Here is a 12,233-nt window from a genome sequence, read left to right as displayed (position 1 = left end):
GGTGCCATTTACAAAATTAGCAACGGTCATCCTATCAAGTTCGTATTCTAAGATGTTCGCAGCAATAGAAAATTTTCATGAAAGAAAATTTTATTCAGCAACTTAACATGTAAAAGAGACATATTACTTTTGATTCGACAAAGTGACAAAGTCACACACATCACACACAGGATACACACGCACACACACACACACACACACACGCCGCGCACACACAATACAATACAATACAATACAATACAATACAATACAATACAATACAATACAATAGGAAAGACCTGCTTATACATCAATAGCTTTTATATTACTAGACTATACGTCAAAAACAAAACAAAACAAAACTCCAATTAAATCTGCTGCTTCTTTTCTTGTAGTAGTAATAAAGGTAGTGGTAGTAGTAGTAGTAGTAGTAGTGAAGTAGCACTTATGATGACAACGGTAAATCATTAATTTTAATCCCAGCAACGAAACATAAAATATTCTATCGATCGTAATCAACTTGGGACAAAGACATTGCTAGACCCGACTATAGCTTCTTCAGAAATTTTCCTAATGCGCTATACAAGGTGCACAGAAGAGATAGGGATGGTCGTGGAGAAGTGTTACTGTCGTTCACGACTCGCTCGATAGCTGCCTTGTTCCTGAATTGGATGTGGAAGACTGCGAGTTGCTGTGGGCCCGCATCAGGACGCCGCACCTTGCATGTGTGCTCCTACTATACTACTGTATACCGCCCTGATATAGCTGATGGAAACAGTTTGTCTCTCTTCCACACTTCTGTCCAGAGAGCAGCCCAGATATCCAGGGCCTACTTACTCATAGGTGGTGACTTCAACTTTCCTGGTTGGAACTGGACGACAAGGACTTTTTAGGCAACGTCACCATGCCCAAGATAGGCCAAGAGTATTAGATGTAACCTGGACACTTTTGGTAACAAGTTGATTTTTTTTTCTTTCAGGATAGCTCCAGGAATGTGTCTAGAATAACATAAAAGTCCTCATGAATCCTCTTTGAGCTTTTTCCGCAATCCAATATGGCGTCCAAAATGGCCGCCATTTCCTGAAATTCTTATAACTTTTCAACAAGGTATACCAAATACAAAATTTAAATGTCTAGATATATGTTTTGAAGCATGAAGAACTTAATGAAATACAATTAAGAGTTGTTGAAGCACGCCTATACCGCAATCCAAGATGGCGTCTAAAATGGCCAAAATGGGGGGGGGGGGGGGGGAGGGGATGGCCTGTACAATCATTATTGTCCAAATATTCAACCTGAAGTATATGCACTGTATCGTCCCTCACTCGGCCCCTTTCCATAAACTTTGTACACTTTTGAGTTTGACAAATTTCCGAATGTCATTGAAAAGTGTGCACCAGATCTTTCACATACACAATGCAAAATTTTCCTCATATTGGAGGGTAATGATTATGCCCTTCCTAACCCTTCCCCCGCTCAGTTCCCCCGATATGAATTAAGTACCCCTTTGATTAACAATTCCTAAATATTCCATCAAATTTAATGTGTGGAAACGATGGAATTATTTTTGTTTCAATTTAAGTGTAAAAGTTCCCTCGTGTGGGAGATACTGAGACTACGAATGATCTACTCTTTGAGAATTGCCAATTATCTCATAACACCAAGGGTGCACCAGGCCGTTTAATGACGATCACAAAAATGCAAGAACTCCCTCCAGTATCCAGAAAAAAAAAATCCCTCGTGTGGGAGGGGAGTATCCCTCCTCTACGTACCAATAACTATGAATGTCATATTCTCTGATTTGAATCTATTATTTATCTAATCTACATGAAATGAATAAAATAGTTTAGTCACTACATGTATGTTTTTTAGGTGGAGCAATAGACTCCACCAAAGGAAATTTCTGTCATGTGATAAAATAATTACACATTACTTTGTAGCACATGTAGACACTAATTTTGAATATGTATGTAGTACAGATACCATACTTCCTAAGTGGTAATTGAGAGTTTCAAATGGAACTCACCTCATGGTAGACAAATGCGTTGGCAAAAAAAAAATAATAATAAAAAAGGAGGCTAGCACTAAATTTTCATCTCGTGTGCTTGAAATAGACCACGTGGTAAGAAAAAACTAGAAATGTCGCTTTGGCGACTGGTATGCCTCCGCCATAATGCATGATTTTCCCAATAGGTCTAGATAGTACATGTGGACACTGTGTGATTACATTTTCACAAAATTGGCAAAATATTGGAATGACAAGTTTGCCACAAGTGTGTTGAATGTTCACCTTCCTTGACGTAGGTTTAATTGGATGAATAAGAGAGCATGTATCTAGGGAATTAAAGACTTTAACTTGACTTTGACCCATTCATACATTTAGGCATTGAGTAATTTTCAAGGTACAGGTGTGGAGAAAAAGTGCAATTTCTGAATTGAATAGTAAATTGTTACCATTTTCATCTGGCCCTTGACCCTAAAATTCATAAGATAATTACTTTCAGGTAGAACATGCATAATATGTACTAAGTTTCAAGGTAACTTGAGCCACTTCCGAGATATGGAGGAAAAAGTTAGTTCAGCACTTTCACTTGATCTTTGACCTTTTGACCTTTGAGGCAAAAAGAGAAAAAAAAAAACTTTCCAGAGAATTTCTATTAGGTTACACACGCATACACCAAGTGTAAAAAAATAACCCTGCTGGCATTGCATAAATATGAGGGTAATAGTAAAATTTTGAAGTCTTGCACTTGACCTTTGACCCGTGACCTTTGACCCCATGAACCCTACATTCTCTAGATAATCATTTCCAGTCAGTACATGTATATACTATGTTCCATGAACATACCTTGAACAATTTTCCAAGGTACGGAGAAAAAAAAAGAAGTCTTAATATTTTTACTTGACCTTTTGACCTTTTACCTTTGACCTCATAACCCAAACTTTCACCAGAGAATCTTAATTGGGTAATACATGTATACACTAAGTTTCAAGAAAATCTCTTCAGGCATTCAATAGATATGGTGGAAATAGTGAAATTTTATGTATTTGACCCTGACCTTTTGACCTTTGACCTTTGACCTCATGACCCAAACTTTCACCAGAGAATCTTAATTGCGTAATACATGTATACACTAAGTTTCAAGAAAATATCTTCAGGCATTCAATAGATATGGTGCAAATAGTGAAATTTTATGTATTTGACCTTGACCTCTTGACCTTTGACCTTGAGCATGTGCACCCAAAAGTTGATGGGCACAACTTCACCCCCTAATACACATACATGCCAAGTTTCATTAGGATACCTCAACAGGTTTCGATAGTTACCTTGTCCACAAAATTCATTACGGACGGACGGACGGACAACCCGAAAACATAATGCCTCCGGCACCACTTCGTGGTGGAGGCATAAAAATCGTCTTCTAGTAGGCTGTCTGTTTAGCAACAAACCCTTGACTGATCAATGCTGATGGTAAAATGTTTCTCTCCTAACAAGGACACACTCCTTGATTTTAACATTCAAACGTTTTGATTTGTATACTTTACACACTAATAAAAAATTTGTGAATATTTTCCGGATGAAAAATCACGTTTATCATAATTATACTGATATATTGTGAGATAAAATTGTTATTGCCGGCCATTTTGGACGCCATTTTGTATTTTAGGAAGAGCTCGAGCGGTTTTATCGGTACTTGCGTGCTTAAACATCTCTTGATAATATGTATTCTATGTTCTCCATGCTTCAAAACGTATACTTAGACATTTTTTTTATTTTTTATTTGGGTTACCTGGTTGAAAGGTTATAAGAATTTCAGGAAATGGCGGGCATTTTAGACGCCATCTTGGATTACGGTACTTGTGTGCGTCAACATCTCTTCATGTTCTCATGGAGTCGTACACTTTTGCACGATGATACGGATAGTTGACATAATACAAATACTGAAATGCGTATATGACAGTAACGTTGCAGGATTAGGCATCTAGCAAATTGTGGAGCAGCGAAGCTCCAAGATGACCTAGCATATGAATTTGAATGAGCTGAGAAGTATGAATCTGTATGTATACAAATACATATGAATTATGTATGGTTGTAAGATTAGGCATCATCAGTAAGGAATTGTGGAGCTGTGGAGAGGGAGACTCCTGAAGTGAATCAATGGTAATTGTGGAGTTAGATTGTAGCGTCGCATGTTTGCACGATAATACATACAGAAATTTGATATCATTACATTATTATGTGTAAACACGATGTAGGATCATAAAATAGTGATTACTTACCCGCCGAGTAGCGGAATCGTGAAACAGTGGAGTTCCAGAGATGCTGTATGATGTATAAATGCTCACGACTTGACATCGTATGAACTTCAGGGTCTACATGGAGTTCATGGTTTGGTGGAGCCGTGTGCATTTGCAGTATATCATGGAAATCTTGTATGACTTTGCATGACGTAATATCATTACGGTGTGAGTACTTGGCATCAAAAGTGAAAATGAATTATGACAGTAATATTCCTTTTTTCATCATTTCATCGTGTAATAATTTCGTCATTTCATCATTTCATTACTTCATCATGTTCATCGTTTCATCGTACTAAATTGTTAAAGAGATCTAAATCAATTTTTCAAATTCATGAAATTCTTCCGTCGAGATGTTTTCATTGCAACTGATTGACAAATTGCCCTACATCGACGTAAATAAGCACTGAATTGATCAGTGTTTTAGTAGTGGCAATGATAAAAAATCATGGGCGTACATACTAGAGCAGGTTTGAATCCTGCTCGAGTATGTACGCCCATGATTTTTTATCATTGCCACTACTAAAACACTGATCAATTCAGTGCTTATTTACGTCGATGTAGGGCAATTTATTTGTCAATCAGTTGCAATAAATCAGTTTTCTACACAATGTTGGAAAAGCAAACACGTAGACACACAAACTCATTTGCATTAAGTACGATAATTGCGGAGTCTATGTTCTTCACGATAATACGGAAATGTGATATCATTACAGGCATTATGTGTAAATGAGTAAACAAGTAGATCGTAATACAATGATCGAGTACCAATGAGCGATAGAGTTCTAAGGTGCTGTATATGACGCATGAACGAGTGCTCATAGAAACGACTAAGACGTGTGAGTTCTCTGTTTTGGTCACGGCATTTGACATGAAACTAATGAATCCTATATGCATGGAGTGGAAATCTAACCTTATGTGGCACTTTTTATGAGATGATACGGAACTCTAAGAACTAATAGATTTAAAAACAGAATACGCGAGAAAAAAAAAAACAAAGGAAGTAAACGATTGGTGTAATCTATACGTTTTGATATTTCCCATGTTCATGATACATTATTATCTTACTCTTTTAATAGGTAAGTCGCACGTAGCTTCTATAGTTTATAACAACTTATCTTGTAATATCGTGTATATATATATATATATATATATATATATATATATATATATATATAGCGAAGAATCAAGAAATAAACTAGTAATGCATTATTTCGCCAATAAGAATGAGTTTATTGATCATATATGTATATAGTTCAACCTTTTGATGTACAAAAGATATTTCACAGCCTAGCACCCTAGCACTTTACATCGCATTGTTTTCTTTCATGCATATCATACAAGCTTGTTACTCTGACTCTCTCTTTCCAAAAATATTAAACCACACGATCATAAAACTATGCAATTTTGTTTCGAGATGTAAGCATATCGGATGTAACACAATTATATTGAAATAGATATCAACACACTGTACCGTATCGCGGCTATTATGTCGCAATTTATTTTGTACGTTGTTGTAAACTATAGAAGCTACGTGCGACTTCCCTAGTAAAAGAGTAAGAGATGTATCATGAACAAGGGAAGTATCGAAACGTAGATTACACCAATCGTGTACTTTGTGTACCTTGTTTTTCAATACTATTAGTTCTTAGATTTCCGTATCATCCGAAAGTGCCACATATGGTTAGATTTCCACACCATGCATTGCTATGCCTCCTAATAGGCCCACTACTTACTACTACTACTATACCACTGCTATTACTACTACTTCTACTACTAATAGGCTGATTATACTACTGTTACTACTACTATACTACTTTTATCATCAAGGTCATTATCCTCAACGTCATCATAATTCTTACAATCATTGCCATTGCTGTAGTCTAATCCTATATGTATTATGTTCGAACCGGGCTCAAAAAAATTAAAAATTAACATCGATTTTATCGCGACTGTCATGTACAGTTCTAACGAACACGGTTATAACGAATTTCTCGTTACAACGAAGTAAAAATTCAGGTCTCAAAATGATCATGGAGCTACTAATTAGTAGCTCCATGAAATGATCATCTCTACATCTTTCTATCACTGTATCATTTGGGTATAACCTAATTTTGATATAACGAAGAAACCGCCAGTCCGAATGACTTCGTTATAAGAAAACTGTACTCCAGATCTAGATCTGGACCCTTGTCCTGCAGGCACTGTTGTTCCTGTGCTGAATCATTCAGGTAAGGTATCTGCTTTATGGATTTCCGATGTTTTGTAGTCGAGATAAATTTCATAGTGGTGTTATTTACACCAAGGACTAATGTTGGATCTAACAGTTTGTTTCAGTAGGCCTACTAGGACGTAACGTTAGACAGTGTCGCCGCTTCGCGATCCCAGCGCTGGTGTAGGTATATTGCTAGCGTACAGGTACTTCCGTATCCATGTAGATATCTCAAAATTCACCTTGCCAAATGGCACCAAACTCACAGGAAATACTTTATGATTCATATCCAACAGCTCACGTTAATTGGAAACAAATCACATGTCGGGAAGCGTAAGTGTAGATGTCGACTTTCCTGTCGGCGTCGCTGACGACTAACATGAGTGATTGCGGCCAGGCCGCCCTACCTACCTGCTGCGCACGCATAGACTGAAGTTAACCATTTAATATCACGAGACAAATCTTTCAAGTAATCGGGGGCAATAAATAAATTTACAAATTATTTGTGGTAAGTTGAATGAAAAATGTAGTTCCTGTATCACACAAGTCGCAAAAATCATTACACTTTTGAGTTTAGTTCTCGCATAAATTCCCCGTTCGCACAGTACTAGTCGGCTAACTTCAGTTCTAGATTGTGCATCTTGCGTTCGCCAAGATCTCTCGCGAAGAGTGAGTTTGTTTGTTTTTTTGAGTGACGACTTGAAAGTCGACGTCAATATTGATACTTCTCGATTACTGATTTTGTTCAAATATGAGAGAATACTTTGAAATATGCTTTGAAGTATATCCTGTAATTTTGGTGCGATTTGGTTTAGTGAAATTTGAGATATCTACATGGATAGAACAGGACACAAGCGCCGCCTGCTAGCTAAATTAGGCCTAAGCGTCGTCTGCTACTCGATACGAATTAACGCACGCATATGCGAGCGCTTGTAATCAGTAATAGTGAGAGCACCTGTGACATCATAACATCCGCGCTCATCAGCTCATTAGCATAATTCTCACCTGAAAAATTCAATTTGTAACATTGAATTACGGACTTAATCGTTATGAAATTTTGATTCTGTTTGCACCGCTGGGTCTTTTAGAATTAAAAGAACAACATATAAAAAAAAAAAACCGGTACAATGCCCTTTTAAGGGAAGTGCACTGTATTCATTTCCATTACATAGATAATTAGATACATAAATTCCATTGAATAGATAAATTCGCTGTAAGAAATTATATCTTTCCCCGGAAATGATAATCATAAGGTAATGAAAGGCAGTGACTGGGGAGGCTAAAGCATAACACTCATGAGCCATTTTGTTACATGATATAATAGATAATTTTCTTTAGCAAAGACTTCTTTTACTTACAAACATAGGCCCTGCTCCTTTTTTTTCTGTTGATCGATAAGGGCTGCACAATAAGTCTATACTTGATATGTTATTAAATGGTTCATTACATCCCTTTTGACGCGATAGAGAATTCGAAGTTATCTTCTTAATAATCAATGTAAGAAGATAGTTTGCACGGATTTCTTGAGGTAAATTCGGTCATATCAATTTAACTGGACTATTTTATTGTCTGACTCTCAGCTATATACAGTGCCAAACGTCACTCAGTTGTTCAGTGTATAAAAACTACTTTCATGTAACACACACACACTCACGCACAATGTACATAATAACGTTACTACAAATGCAACTTGTAAGGACCGAAGATTAAATAATTCGTTATCAAAGTGTACTCTCTAGTTCTAATTGGGTTGTATTATGTTGCAGTATATTGCTGAACTGTAAGGTAAAAGAATGACCGTAAAAGGAAAAAAAAAAAAAACTCTTTCTTAATCTCCTAATATGTAGACTGTTTTTTTGTGTTTTTTTTTTCAGGAAACGATAGCGGTGTCCGGAAGACCTGCGCCCAACTTATTGCGCAGTCCCGAGTTAGTGTTGGAATCAATCACTACAAATGCATCAGTCTACATCGAGGCCGCGGACCTCGACGGAGCACATTCTCACAAGTTAGTGCATCGGCGCCCTTTTGCCACTGGTTCTGGAGCGATTCTGGCGTAGGAATTACGCGGTGCTGGTTCGGTAGTGCACTGGTCGATGTTACTGCTTTCTTCTACTTCATCTTTTAAAGGCTTTGGTGTACATACAGTACCGACTTGTGACTAAAGAACGCTGTACTTGTCCCAACTAGCTTCAAAAGAACGTGCTCTGCTATGGCAACTTGCCTGTGTATACGTCCATTGATAATATCATGAACACAATTTTGACGTTATTTTGTCTGACTGCGCACCTTCTGACACTCACTGCTACAGTTTGCTGGTTGTCATAATTAAAGCACCACCTTTGGAACTTGATAGGGAGAACGAATCTGCTACTTGATTCTGCCGGTCGTCCTTGAGGTGAGGGTCTTCAGAGCATTTGAAGTGTTTGTCCCGGATAATATTTAAGAGACGAAAATAATGATAACAACAAAAACATCAACCATCGCCGGGCAGGAAAATCTTGTCAACCATGACAGTTCATGAAGCATGTAGTATAGGATGATTTGTGCATTTGTAGTTAGTTGATGAAAGTGGCGAAATATCTTAAGATTGATAAAACTAAAAATATGGAGTGCATATTGCTGTCTTTTTGTTTTATAGATGGTACAGTGAGAGGAATGGGCTGCTTTTAAACGTATTATGACTTCAAATTTATTGAAACATCCCGTGGTAGTCAGGGAATATATGCATTTATCATCTTCATTTGCTAAATATTCATTGCGTTATTACAGTTATTATGATTGCAAACTCTAACGTCACGACAGAAATAACGAAAGATGATTGGTTTATTCCATCAGTTACTATGGAAACTGAAACAATTAATAAGGTAACTGAAACAATTAGGGTTAGAATTTGGGTTAGGGTCAGGATTAGATTCAGGATTACGATTAGGGTTAGGGTCAGGGGAAGGGTCTGGGGTAATTGTCGCGGAACCTTCAGTACAGTTATTCGATAGTTTGAACTGGATTACCTAAATCTTTGGCCTAATGATGTTTACATTCTCATAACCTTGCAGTTTATGAATGTTGCGGAGAATTAAACCTTGGGAAATGAAAGCAGTGTCATTTTAAGAACGGCAAATCTTCCAAAATCCCAGTGATATTTGATCGGTTGGGAAACACCGTGTCATTTAGTTTGATGTTCATTTAGTGTTGGTAAATAAACGTGGAATTATTTTGTGCCATGTAAGTATCTCTTGAAAAGAAAACCATTGTGTTGTTACGTGAACTTGGGTGACGTATCAATAACGGCAGCAGCATTACATGACATTGTGTTCAGTGTTGAGCACACGTCCCTTATGAAGCACTCGGATGAAGCAATGGTTATGTCTGCCCTTGTTTGAGATGACGTGATGAATATCAAGTTATAGATGAGTTTTCAGGGGATAGATAATGTGAAAACATTGCTTCCGAGAAAACTTCAAGATCAGTGGCATTGCATGTTTTATCTAACATCTCTAGTGACGCGTTATACGTCATCATGACGTCACGTTATTTGGCGCAAGCGATTCTTTCGAGATGAAAACAGGAGAGGACGTGAAATGGTTAACATGGGGGTTCAAAATTATATGACTATAACTTGGTCGATGTTTACCTTATCTCGCTAAATTTGTGCGAATATTTTGTATTTGTTGCATCTTGTTTATATGGCATTTTCTGAGGCATAATGTCCATTGAGTTCTTCGAGCTCATTATATTGCAACATCCATTGTCTTGGTCTGACAGGTATTTTCCCAAACGATGTTCTAGAAGTGAATTAGAAATATCTGACGTACAACGGCCTTACATCCCTACCATTGTCTGTTATGTTACGTATGCAATAAAGCTATACAGAAAGAAATTGAAAGAATGACCCATCTGGGTGAAACGATTTGCTGTTACGACGATTTGGTCATAAATATCTTGATAGTGACAGCGTAAGCGTCAATCTGCGCCAATGTCCACTTCTTCCCTCTTCCAATGTACACACATATTCACACAATGGTCGTGAGAACACGAAAATGATCCCATCCTTTAAATAGTTATGTGAGCACAGTTTGATTTTCTTTTTTAAATTCAACCATTGTCCGTGTCAAAACATTATTGTAATCATTCGAGCTATAATAGAACTCTGCCAATATCGCGTGAGAATATACAGCGGCGAAGTGAGAATAATACCCATGCAGTATTATGCATGGCTGATTTGGGCCTAAATCTTATGAAGGTATTCTCTTTTCTCGTGTATAGACAGGGCAATGAGAGAGTACATGAGACGCCTACTGCGTAACTCGAGAGGGTAGAAATTCTCGAAAAGGAAATTATAAGAGGAATTGCGACGCTCCGCATTTCGTCAGAAGACAAATGATTTCTGACGTTTTGATGATTATGGTATAGATAAAGAAAGCATATCATACGCAACACTGTGGTGTAATAGACAAGGGGTTCAGACTCGAGAAGAGTTTATTCCATTTCTCCACTTGTACAATAGGAAACACTATTGACTACACAATGGAAACAGTAACGAATAGCTACACAGGACAGTGATGTAAGCTCTAAATGCCAGAAAACAGAATTGATTTCATCAATGATGACAACTTCGCAATAAAAAAAGAATTAGCTCAATTACATAATATAAGCGTTTGCACGTATACAACGGAAAAGACAAGGTTATGTAAAATGTCCTTGCAGTAATTATTATAGATCGCTGAATAACTATCAATCAAAGATATTTAGGAAGAATTCTTTTTTTAATGTTTATATTCTTGATCTAGTGTTTGAACGAATGGTATTTGATTAATCATAAAACATTTAGATAGTTACAGTTCGTGCCACAGGAGGTTTGTTATATATTCTGAAGGTTCGTTAATCCGAAAATGCCAAACAGGTTCGTTATTGTGAAGATTCGTGAATAAACACCTTGTTTTCACTTTCGGATTGACGAACCTTCAGAACAATGAGCCTTCGAAATAACGCCTCCATTGTTCTTATCAACGAACATCGAGGTATAAGGAATTTGTGTACATCGGAATAATGAACTTTCGGAATATAGAGCCATATTTCATTTTCAAATTAAGAAACATCACCCGTTAAGACACATTTGCCGTGATTTGTTATTGTCAGTTTGAAAAGTCATTTTCGAAGTGTACTTTGACACATCTGTTTGGAAACTTGTGAATGATTTTATCCCTCTTTGAAGATAGTGCAAGGCTATTGGTCAGGGTCTCTCGCTCGGCAAGATGCACTGTCAATTCATTTTTAACGGAATTATGACGTCGCATGATGTCATATAGAATAACTAAGATCATTCATATTAAAAGGCGTTCCGTTCACCCTACAAGAGGCCTACATCTATTTCTTATAGCCCTGTGAATGCTGCGTTCACACATTCGCTTTGTGCCATCAAAATATAATTAAAATGAATGACAGCCTTCTACAAAGACGCTATTGAAACTTGCAAATATACCCAATAGTATAATAATGTAATGAAAGGAGTCTGTTTGGGAGTATTCTAGCTTTGGAAGGTTGAATTTATCTTTTTCTCTTAGCAATCATTAACGCACTTCATTGAAATCAGGTTTGCTTATTGTCGGTACAGTTAGTTCAATATTTGATGAACCTATTCGTACATGCCATTCACTAACTCTCGACAATCTTCAATGGCAATAATGTAGACCCTACATAGTACACCTACAGAATCGCTATTTCCTACTGTAGCTTAGCAGTGAAT

The 12,233-nt window shown here is 37.1% G+C and overlaps 1 protein-coding gene across 1 annotated transcript in view; it reads left to right on the top strand.

Annotated features, from left to right (window-relative positions):
• The first annotated feature begins 8,473 nt into the window (after window positions 1–8,473).
• Window positions 8,474–12,233, top strand: part of LOC140232363 (scavenger receptor cysteine-rich domain-containing protein DMBT1-like) — a 116,896-nt gene continuing 113,136 nt past the window's right edge. Inside the window, exon 1 of the mRNA XM_072312489.1 lies at window positions 8,474–8,885. The gene's annotated coding sequence lies outside the window, so the exon portion shown is untranslated. The remainder of the gene's footprint in view (window positions 8,886–12,233) is intronic.

The sequence above is a fragment of the Diadema setosum genome, chromosome 8 (genome assembly GCF_964275005.1).
Source record: "Diadema setosum chromosome 8, eeDiaSeto1, whole genome shotgun sequence".
NCBI classification, from domain to species: domain Eukaryota; kingdom Metazoa; phylum Echinodermata; class Echinoidea; order Diadematoida; family Diadematidae; genus Diadema; species Diadema setosum.
This window is presented reverse-complemented; position numbering and strand designations above follow the sequence as displayed.